General features: G+C 33.5%; 1 non-coding gene across 1 annotated transcript; it reads left to right on the forward strand.

Annotated features, from left to right (window-relative positions):
- Positions 1 to 1,152: 1,152 nt before the first annotated feature.
- Positions 1,153 to 1,259, forward strand: LOC130454879 (U6 spliceosomal RNA). Its single transcript, XR_008912665.1, has one exon. It is a non-coding gene; the product is annotated as a U6 spliceosomal RNA (small nuclear RNA).
- Positions 1,260 to 12,406: the final 11,147 nt, after the last annotated feature.

Below are 12,406 nucleotides of genomic sequence, written 5' to 3' on the forward strand. Positions count from 1 at the left end.
AAAGACCAAGTGGATAAGGAAATTTATTGACCAGATCTGAGCTTGCATTTAGATAAACAGCCATTGTAAACATTTTATTCTATGCTGCGATGTATGGGAATTTTTGTCCAAAAGTTTAGCTATATGGTACAGAAGGTACAGATGGACCAAGAGCTAAATTCAGAAGAGAACAGGAAGAAAATATACTGAGTCATTTCAAGATATTTAAGGGCTCTTTTAATGACAAGCTTCTAATGTACGAAAAGGTCTGTCTTTTCAATACTGGTGATATGAATGAGACAGAAACAAAATTGCCTCAAAAGAAGGAAAACTTATTGTCATTTAGAGGATAATGGAGTAGAACAAGGTGGATTTGACAAAGCTATAACATAAATTATAAAGAATTAAAGATATCATCAAACAATTGCATGCTGGGAACAAACAATGACCTGGTCCCATGGCAAGAATGCAGAATGGCAGGTTGACAGATATCAAGTTCCAGTTACAGCCTCACCACATATGACGAAGGAAATGGAGGCTTCGAGCACAATGAGTAGATCTCTAGTGGAGCTCATTTGGGGGAAAATGTGGCAGGAATGGATGGGCAGTAATCTCCATTATTGGAGAGAACTTCCAACTTAATGAGACCTCAAATACATCTGAGTATTGGAATCTTAGCTGAGGTCTTCCAAAATGACCTCAGATATATAAATCTACAAGAACAAAGATTCCTTTAATTTTAATGTAAAATCCAAGGCTTATACAAACAAGGATAGTTAGAAATCCTAAAGGCATGGAACAAGTGGTACAAATCAGGAGAGGCATGTGTTGAAGGGTATACAAAGAAAAATATAGCTAAGCTATTGTGACAGTCAATTTTAGAGCCTTCATCAATCATTTCAACATATTACATTAATGTATTTTTTATTTACCTTATTACCTTACCCAACAAAGCTCTCTACATTTGTTTAAAGACACCTGAGGCTATGGATTTTATTATTGTCATTCTTCTTGAATGTTTTCTTCTGGAAATTATTGACTATTCCTTCTGTCTCTTTTCCTTCTCTCTATCTAGCTTGGGAGATACATGCATACAATATTCTACTCCCATTTAAAGTTCCATTGATCAGATTCAGAGTTTGTCTTGGCCCTTCTTAACAACTGTATTTTAATGTACTTTCTTCAGGAGTACATGGACTAAAATTTGAACTAATCAGAATAGATTAGCATGGTCACGAAACAAGGATAATACTCAAATTCATGAAACGTGAAGATTTTTTATAAACACAGGCTTTTCTGTAGGATAAAAACATTCAACTCAATAGGGAAGCAAGAGAGAAGGAGGAAAAAGGAAAGAGGAAAATGAGGAGAATAGATTTGGGGAAAGATTTGTCCAAAACAAATAAAACTCTAAGCTCAGAGAGTTTCTCATAAAGAGAGGATTAAAAGGAAAGAAAGGAAAGTTACAAATCTGTGACTGGGGGAAAAATAAAGGAGCAGGACAGTAGACACAGATTACTTCAAGCAAAGGGCATTGATACTAAAATTACTTCTTTGTCTCATAAGCCTCTTTATAAAGACAGGGAAGTAAATAGAGTGGAGGAAGAAAACATAACAGAATGGGATGGAGGGAAGTAAACAAACAAACAAGTATTACTATGATGAACATATAAAATGGAGGATAGTTGAATAAATTAGAAAGCAAATTCCAATAATAAATGTTGCATGAAAGTATCATTCAAAACATAAAGAATCATGGGAAAATAAGAGGTTGGAGAAAAATATATTATGTTTCAGCTGAACTCAGAAAAGAATGGATAGCAATCCGAATCTCAGTAACAGCAAAAAAATAGAATTTCTTCAGAGAAACTGAAAGGTAACATACGTAATGGGGAAGCTAGATAGAACAACGGGGAGAGTGTTAGACTTGGACTAAATATATGAGTTTAAATCTGACCTTAGACACTAGCTATGTGACCCTTGGAAAGTCATTTAATCCTGTTTGCCTCAGTTTTCTCATAGGTAAAATGAACTGGAGAAGGAAATGGCTAACCACTCCAATATAATTCCTAAGAAAAACCCAAATTGTGCCATAAAGAGTCATATATGACCAAAGAACAATAACCATAGATAATGAACTAGTATCGGTACTTGACACATTAGCACTGAATGACACTGCAATTGAATACTAAAGAAAGATAAAAAAGAAGAAATAAATAGAAGTAGATAATAAAACTATAATAGTGGGGGATTGAAATGTATCCCTTTTAGACCTTGACAAATCTAATAAAAATAAATATGAAAAATTAATTATCAATATAATTTTAAAAAGCTAAATATGCAAGAATAACCTCTGATGGCTATTATATGGGACAATAAAGGTATATATATATTTTTTATTGGTGCAAATCACTTTTGCAGTAATTGAAAACACATGTGTGGGTATACACATGCACACATCTGAAAAATACAGACAGGTAGAGATGTTAAACAACATTTCCTATCAACCAATGAAAATCATATTCAGCAAAGGACCTTTGAAGAAAATTATAGAGACTAAATAACATAATTTTGTATAATTTGCAAGTTAATGAACAAAACACAAAATGATGATTTCATTTAAAAAATTAAGCATTAAGAACACAATGCCAAAATTGAGGCATTCAGGCAAAGAATTCCTAAAGGAGAATTTTAATTCCATTTTCCTATATTTCTAAACCAAACAGATAAAGAATAGAACATAGGAATGGCTAGAATAGACTAGGAATAAGCTAGGAACTGTACTACCCATCCCTGACCAAAAAATCCTAGAAAATCAACAAATTTTTCAAAAACAACAAAACAATAAAAATTCTAAAAATCAAATATGATATTAATCAAACAGAAAAAAATTCTTGAATTACTAAATAAAATTGAAATATTTTAAAGAAAATAAACTGTAAGCTGATTTGATTTTTAAAAGATGAAAATCAAATAGGCAATATAAAAATGTATATACCATTTTGCCATATTACATGTCAATAAACTGAAAATAAGATGAATAGTTCAAATGTAAATTATGCAAATTGTTGGAATAATATAGAGTATTTCAAATCTTATAGTTTTAAGCTATTAATTGAATTTACACTACTAAATTTCAGAGAAATCAATTGGGGAAAATATTAATGTACTTCTAAAATATGTAGCTGTGGAAAGAGATTAAAAGCTAAAACCAGATAAATTTACCAGGAAATTACATCAAATAGTCAAAAAATTAAATCTAATGTTACACAGATGACTAAGAATAGTAGGAAAGGAAATTATCCTAATTTATGAATTCATAGAAATATGATTTTGATATATAAACTACAGAGTTCAAGCAAATTAAATAATAGACTATAATCTCTAATGAATGATATTACAAAAAAAGTTAAATAAAATATCAGAAAAAGAGAATATAGCAACATTTCAGAACTATATTAAGAATAAAGTATTAGATATTATGGAAACCATAAATATGATCAACTAAATTAATAATAGTCAGATAAGTGGCAAACTGGATAGAATGTTAAGCCTGGGTCAGGAAGAACTGATTGAAATCTAGCTTCAGACACTGTATGGTTCTGAGAAAGTTATTAAGTCTTATTTGCCGCAATTTTCTCATCCATAAAATGAGTTGAAGAAGGAAATGGCAAATCATTTCAGTGTTTTTGCCAAGAAAATACAAACGCGGTCACAAAAAGACATACACAACTGAAAGAACAAAAAGCATATGATTTTATCAATGGATAGATGAAAGAGGAAAAAACATTTCCGACAGAATACAAAATTCATTTCTTTTTTATATAAAATAGCAATAAATTGACATTATAAACAAAAAGGCACAATTTTATATAAAGAGGATAAACTTTTTTATAAGAACAACAGTGAAACTAGAATAGATATGGTAATCACTATTGTCTGATTTAGTGTGAAAATACTAGCTATAGGGGACAGCTGGGTAGCTCAGTGGATTGAGAGCCAGGCCTAGAGATGGGAGGTCCTAGATTCAAATCTAACCTCAGACATTTCCCAGCTGTGTGACCCTGGGCAAGTCACTTGGCCCCTATTGCCTAGCCCTTACCACTCTTCTGCCTTGAAGCCAATACACAGTAGTGACTCCAAGATGGAAGGTAAGGGTTTAAAAAAAAAAAGAAAATACTAGCTATAGCCATATAAGAATAAGAAATTGAGAAAATAAGCAAAGGCAAGGCAAAGAAACAGAATTTTAACTTTCATAGATATATAGGTGTATAGATATATTCCTAGATAAGTAACTTTCATAAATATATTACAGAATCCTAAAGAGAATCAAGCAAAATATAATTGAAACAACTTCAGCAAACTTGTAAGATATAAAATAAATCCACTAAAATTCTTAACATTTCTGCACATTACGAAAAAAAAGTCTAGCAGGACGAGGTAAAAAGAGACTATTTAAAAGGAGCACAGTATATACAAAATATTTTGGAGTCCAATGACTAAGGAACTCAAAAAATTTAGCTAAACATAACTACAAAGTGATGTTTGTAAAAATGAAGATGTTTAATCATAGAAATACAAATTATAGAAAACAAGTAAAATATTGTCATGAGCAGGATGAGACAATATAATAAAAATGACATTATTATCTAAATTAATTCACTTATTTGGTGCCATAACAATCCAATTACCAAAGGATAAGCTGACAAAAGTAGGAAAAAATGATAGTAAAGTTCATCTGGAAAACAAAAATTAAGGAATATCAATAGAAAAAATGAACAAAGTGGGAGGAAAATAGTACTATATACCTAGTAGTATGAAGTCTCAAACTATACCACAAAGCACTCATATAAATGTTTAGTACTTGTGGTGATGGGGAAAGGAAGGGAGGCAAAGAAGAGTAAGAGATAAAGATAGATCTCAATGGAACAGAATAAGTTCACAACATACAAAAGCAAACAAACCCTAGTAGAGTTTTTCTATTAATCCAAGGACTTGCTACTTGACCAAAACTATTAAAAAACAAACTGGAAAGTAGCCTAGGAAGCATTAAGTTTAGACTAGCATTCATCATGTATCCAGTCATGTTCCAAACGGAAATATGACTTAGATATAAAAGGTCATATTTCAAACAAATTAGAGAAGCAAGAAAAATTACCTTTAAGATTTATGGAAAGAGAAACCATTCATGAACATAATAAAGGGTATCAGTGAAGAGAAAAAGAAAAAAAAATTATTACATAACATTAAAAGGCATTTTTGCAAGAACCCGATAAATGCAGCTAAGATTCAAAGGGAAATAGTTAACTCTGTGTCTATGTAGGAGGATCTTTTCTTAAATATGTTTGCTAAAAGATTTATTTCCAATATAATTTCTTCCATTTATTTAAAAGAATAAGAGCTATTACCCAAATAATAAATGATCATAGTATAAATAGGCAGTTTTCAGAGAAAGAAACCAAATCCATTTCTACATTAGGCATATGGAATATATTCCAAATCACTAATAATTAGAGAAATAAAAATTAAAGTAACATTGAGATTCTACTTCATTTAAATCATATTGGAAAATTTGATTTAAAAAGGAAAAATAAAAGTGTTGAGGGAATCATTTTAATTTACTAGTACTGGAACTGTAAATTGGAACAACCATTCTAAAAAGAATTTAGACATATTTCAAAAATTATTTAACTCTGCATATCTTTTGACTTAATGATATTACTACTTGGTCTATACCATAGTGACGTTAAAGAAAGAAGAAATACTCCCCAATGCAGAAAAAAATACTCTTTCCTTTCTATAATTACAATGTTCTAGAAAACAAGAGGATGCCCATCACTGTGGAAGAACTGAGCAAATTATAAAATATGAATAATATAGAATAATATGGAGATAATATTATAGAATAATATGGAAATAATACTATGGGATAATATGAAAAACTCCTGTTTTATGAAATAATGGAGGCAGATGCATTGTGAAATGAACAGAAATGAGAAAACAATGTAAGCTATTACAACATTGTAAAAACAAACAACTTTGAAGGTCTTAAGAACTTTATCGGAGCATGCTCAAGCATACTTCTAGACAGTCACTGATGCAGAAATTCTAGCCCTTCCGAAAATAGAGATAAACTACTAAATATTCAGAATTATTTCCATGTTTCATTGCCATCCCATCCTGGAAACTGCCTAATTCCCTGCAGACCTTTCACCCTCAATGATGTTCTGCTCTTCAAACCTTTCTTCCCATTGGTGAGCTCCTCCTACATTCATCATTTCGAAGAACTGCTCAAAACATCCATCCTTCACTTCTTATCTGGCCCCTCTCTTAAGCTCTCCAGACCCTGAAATATGGGGGTTATTTGCATTTCCTAATTCATTATGCATAGCTAGAAACTAGTCAGTGAGCAGCACTTACATAAAAATGATGTCTGGATTCTTCCGTAGAGATTTCATTGAGTAATGTCACACCACTAAGATATCTGTAAGTAAGGACTCTATATCCCTTACCACATAGGGATTCCATGAAAACTCATTACGTGACATCTGTGAAGAAAACTGAGCATTTTGTAGAACTGCTATTTTCATGTGCATTAGAAATGTTATTCCTATTGAATAATCTCTGTCGTGACTAAGACTATAAAAGCCTCTCTTGTTTTTCCTCCTTTCAGTTAATGATAAAGTGCCATTAAGACTGCAACTGAAAGGAGACTGAAAGCAGATGTGACACTAAATTGGATTTAGAAAAAGAATGTTAAAGTTACCTTTCTGAGCTGAAGAATCAAAATTGGGTAAAACACACACATGGAGAGAAAGAACAATGAAAACAGTTCTATTAGGGAACAAATCGTATTGATATAAATTGGCAAGGGATGATTTTTCAATAAAAATTGAAAACTAGAAAAATGTATATTTTTACACATAGCTCCAAGATCACATAAATGCCAAGAGACATGACAGTTCCTAAAATAAATGTGCTTTTTATGAACAGTAGAGTAGTAAAACAAGCAAAATAGATGCATAAAATGGGTAAATTTTCAGTGTATTAGTTATTGCCGCCTCTGGGCAGCCATAAATTACAAACTTATTTTTCCCTTTTTTGGGTATTCATGAATACATTTCTAGCCCTGTTCTTCCTCCTCCTTTCCGGGTGATTCTACTCTTTGCTGATTTATATGCTTCTTCAAAGTATGTAAATTAAAGGTGAACAGGTTTTTGAAGGGAGAAAAAACAGCAATATTCCAAGAAAATGTAATTTAAGACACATTTGGTGGCATAATCATGAGGCAGATATGCTTTCCTTCTATAAAATAAACCTTCATTTTTCAACATTAAACCAAGGGTAAGATTTTATTTCACTTAATGTCTTCCCACAATATTTCCACTTTAGAAATACAAGCCCATAGTTTTATTTTTGTAAATAAATTGCTATGTGCAAGGCATTATGCTAAATTCTGGGGATACAAAGACAAAAAAGAATAGAAGTCCCTGCCCTCAAGAATATTACATCCTAATTGAGGGGAAAAAACACATAAATTGCCAGTTTGAGGGGTTTGGAGGAGGACTAGAGGTAGCATGGTTTGGAAACAATTGGGAAGTGACATAGAGAAGCTCATCTGTACATTTCCAGGGAACTTGAAGCAGAGTACAAGTAGTTCTGTTGTAAGGGTCTGAGAAAAGAATAGCAGGGGAACAGCATGACGTAGAAAAGACAAAAAATAATTATATTGTCTGCATACATTATGATGTACACTATCTATGAAATGAGGGGAAGGTAGCAAAATGTAAGAAGCTTATATATTAGCAGAAACTTTTAAGCTCACATTCAACAAAATAATAACATGGAAAGAGAACTAACTCTAGGTCAGAAATGTTTGGTACAAATCCTGTTTCTTATATTATCTAATTTCTCTTGAAGAGTGAACTTCCTTGGGTCTCATTTTCCCTATCTGAAAAATGAGGAGGTTAGACTTCACACCTAGCAGATTGTCTAACATGAGAGCAAAGGAAGATAATAAATGTTGGAGGGGATGTGGCAAAATTGGGGCACTTGCTGGTGGAGTTGTGAATTGATCCAACCATTCTGGATGGCAATTTGTAACTATGCCTAAAGGGATTTAAAGATTGTCTGCCCTTTGATTAAGCCATACCACTGCTGGGTTTATACACCAAAGAGATAAGGAAAAAGACATTCACAAAAATATTCATAGCTGCGCCCTTTGTGGTGGCAAAAAATAAAATTGGAAAATGTGGGGATGCCCTTCAGGGAATGGCTGAACAAATTGTGGTATCTGTTGGTGATGGAATACTATTGTGCTAAAAGGAATAATAAAGTGGAGGAATTCCATGGAGACTGGAACAACCTCCAGGAATTGATGCAGAGTGAAAGGAGAAGAACAAGGAGAACATTGTACACAGAGACTGATACACTGTGGCACAATCGAACATAATGGAATTCTTTACCAGCAGCAATGCAATGATTTAAGGCAATTCTGATGGACTTGTTAGAAAGAACACTATCCACATCCAGAGAAAGAACTGTGGGAGCAGAAATACAGAAGAAAAGCAAATTCTTGATGACACAGTTCGATGGGAATATGATCAGGGATGTAGATTCTAAACAATCACCCTGGTACAAATATCAATAATATGGAAATAGGTCTTAATCAATGACACATGTAAAATCCAGTGGAATTGAGGGTTGGTTATGGGAGAAAGTGGGAGGAGGAGAGGGAAAGAACATAAATCCTATAACCATGGGAAAATTTTCTTAATCAATTAAATAAAATCTAAAATTAAATAAAATTAAAAATGAGGAGGTTGGACTAGATGATGTCCTTTCTAGCTCTAGATCACTGAATTTATGGTGGAATACAACCCAAAGACTGTCAAAATTGGTAGTGACTATAAAAATCTCTTATTCAACCTTCTTTATTTTACTAATGAAAATACTGCTTCTGGTCATTGAACAAGTTAACTATATAACTAGGTCTTGCAAGTCATTGTCAAATATTTTTACTTCTCTACCATACAACTCTGTCTAATTCACCCTGAAAATTGTATTTAGAGTCCTAATGCAATCTAGCTATGACTATACTATGCCTATGTCACCTAACTTTTGGGCAGAGAGGACCAAGTCCACATAAGCATCTTTCTGAAGATAAAAGAATAAAGGCAGTGCTCCTATTCCTCCCAGGTTCAAAGCTTTCTAGATGAGCAAGTATGGATATGGTCACTTAAAGAAGTTCTAGAGAGGCTGGAGTTAGAAAGACTCATTTTTCTGAATTGTTTTCTAACACTAAGCAAGTGCCTTAACCCTCTTTTCCTCAGTTTCTTATCTATAAAAGGAGTTGAAGAAGAAAATGGAAAATGTATTCTTCTTTCCCCCATCTGGAAAAAGTAGCATTTTAATGACTAAAATAGTCACAGAGAAAGGAGCAATTATTGGAAATAAGGAATTGTTGTTATTGTACTACATTGTGGGGGTGGGATACAACAACACTCAATCTGATGAAATCAGCTGATGTAAAATTTGAGCAAAATTGAATGCAAAGCAGTAAAAGCAATGGGACAAAAATCTCCATCTACAGTGCTGAAAATTTTCTCTCTGAGGTGTGTCAAAGCTTTAGGCTATTTGTCTGGTCTTGAAACTAGCTGCCAGGAGAGTGATGGACTTTGAAAGGAATTTATTCATCTCAACCAAAATATCAAACAGGTCTGGGGGATTCTAATTGAAAGGAAGTGAGATTGCTGAAAAGCGAGATTCGGGCATTATACCTGTTTTAAACCTCCTTGACTAATACTCCCTTTGAGAAAGAAGTCCTTGCAGCTATCCACTCTAGCAGTTGACATTAGATCATCAGGAAAAAAAAAAATAAAACAGCTGAACAGCAGATGACAGCAGCAGCTCATAGGTAAAGCCATCTTGAAGCAGATGACAACAACTAAACATGGTAGCAGCACATGGCAGTTTTGGGATGCAGAAAGTAATGGCATCAATATAGGGGAGTAAGACAGTAGATGAGCTAGGAGCCATCATAATCAGGTCAATGTCCTGGAGATGATGAGTTTTCTAGGGACAATTGTTTGCAAACAAATGTATTCTCTATCAAATCTGTGCAAGGTAGCTTTTTGTGTAAGAATACTTCTTTGCCATTATCTTCCTATTTTAATTCATTATATGCTCTTTAAAGAGGGTTAACATTCTCTTGTGAGACTGCCTGCACTCAAGATTATATCTACTCTTTTGTGAGTCAAAAGTCAGTCAGAACAGGAAAAAGCTCTTTAAAGACAAAGTCACTCTTTTCCAAAATCTCAGTGTCCTTCAGTGAAAATTTCCTTGGGTCTAATTGATATTTAGCTTTGGTCAGTAAATTCAATTTTTATATCATCCCATGGGCTCTGTCAAAGAGATCTATATTAGTGAAGGTGAAAAACTGTGTACTGCAGAAGATGCTTGCTCAAATAGGACCATGAAGTTAAGCAACACTAAGGGAACCCAGAATCACATGGAAGACTTGTAGCAAGCTGAGCTAACCAGAGCAATATTGCAATCAAAGTGATTTTCCTACTTAAAAACATCAATCCTCCATGCATAGGAATGATAACGCCAGCCTCCATCCCTTAAATAAGTTCTATCCTCAGAACTAAGGCTACCATGAGAACTTTTCAACCACCACAGCATCCGAATAGTAGTTACTCCTCTATCCCATCCAATTCCAGGGTAAGCATCACTTCACAGTATCTCATTTAAATTATTGAACAAGTTGGCACTTGTGGATTCACCTGAAAAAACATCATTTACAACATAGCTTCTTTTGGAAAGCATGTTCTAAGTTCCAAAATGCTAAAAATAAAATTGTGGAACAACTCTGTGGACTGGAACCAATATTTATTCTCATACTCAGTAACTGGATGATTCCCATCCAGATCTCCTTTCTCAAAGTAATTCTAGATTCTTGGCTTATTAAGGTGCTATTACATTCTACCTAATCCCACAAATTGTTCTGTCTCAGAGTACCCAGAGTTAGCCCTGCTGACACCAAAACCTCAGTGTGACAACTTTTGAACATCCATTATAAGGGTCAAAATAACTAATTCCTCTTATAGACTGATCTAGCCATACCAAAGATCTTCCTTTTGCAGAATGGAGATCATTCCTTCCACTTTCTCTTTGTAATTTGGACTAATACAGGCAAAAAGGCACAGATCAATTCTTATCCTTCATCCTTGCCACAAAGAATCATTGATTTACCATTGCAAAGGATCTTAGAAGCAATCAGAATCCACCTACTCTTTTGGCACATGGGGAAACTGAGGTCCAGAGAAATTAAGCATCTCATCCAAGATTACAAGGAAATATCATTTTTACAATATTTTCTGTTTCTATATTTCGTTTTCTGTCCCTCCCCACTTCCCAGATCTAAAAAGCACTTCCACTGGGTTATACAAATGGTATCACTTACAACTATTTCAAAACAGATAAAGTATCAACCAGAATCTGAACCTAGGTCCTCTAATTCCAAATGCAGATCTCTTCCCTCTATACTAAATACTTCCTCCAATCATAATGCTTATATTCCCCCACCTATGAAAAATATGAAAATACTGTTATTTTCATATTACTATTGCTGCTACTACTGAGCATCTACATGGTTTAATGGATAGAGTGCTGAACCTGGAGTCATGAAGACCAAGTTCAAGTCTAATTTTGGACCTTTACTAGTTCTGTGACCCTGGACAAGTCACTTAATCCTGTTTTTGTCATCTCTAAAATGAGTTTGTAAAGGAAATGACTAACCACTCCAGTATCTCTGCCAGGAAAAAACAAAAGAGGTTATGAAGAGTCACACATAATTGAATAACTAAACAATAGCGCTGATATTACTATTACCCAACAGTAATGATATATTATTGATATAATAATATAAACAATAATGAGGATGATGATATAATGATATAAACAAGGATGATGATGATCATCATCATTTATCACCACCACCATCATCATCATCATGGATATAGAACCCCAAGATTGTAAAGAACTGTATGTATATTATTTCATTTTATCATCCAAACCCCACTCTGGAAATAAAGTGCTATTCTTAACCTCATTTTATGAATTAAAAAACTATAATTGACAGAGATTAAGTGTCTTGTCCAGTGTCTCAGAGCTAGTAAGTATTTAAAGCCAATTTATTTGCCACATTTCCTGATTCCAAGTTGTCTTTTGATAGCCAAAGGAATACAGTGGTGCTATTAGGATCCAGGGAACTTTTCTACTTTTATTGTGACATATTTTGTAATCACCCATAATTCACTCAGATAGCTATGGAAAAGCCCCAGCCTGATTCCATTAATCAGCATTCTCATTAGTCTCAGAAATCTACTGTGAATACTTGGTCCAAGCCATTAAGCCACATCAC

Source organism: Monodelphis domestica, chromosome 5, assembly GCF_027887165.1.
Source record: "Monodelphis domestica isolate mMonDom1 chromosome 5, mMonDom1.pri, whole genome shotgun sequence".
NCBI lineage: Eukaryota > Metazoa > Chordata > Mammalia > Didelphimorphia > Didelphidae > Monodelphis > Monodelphis domestica.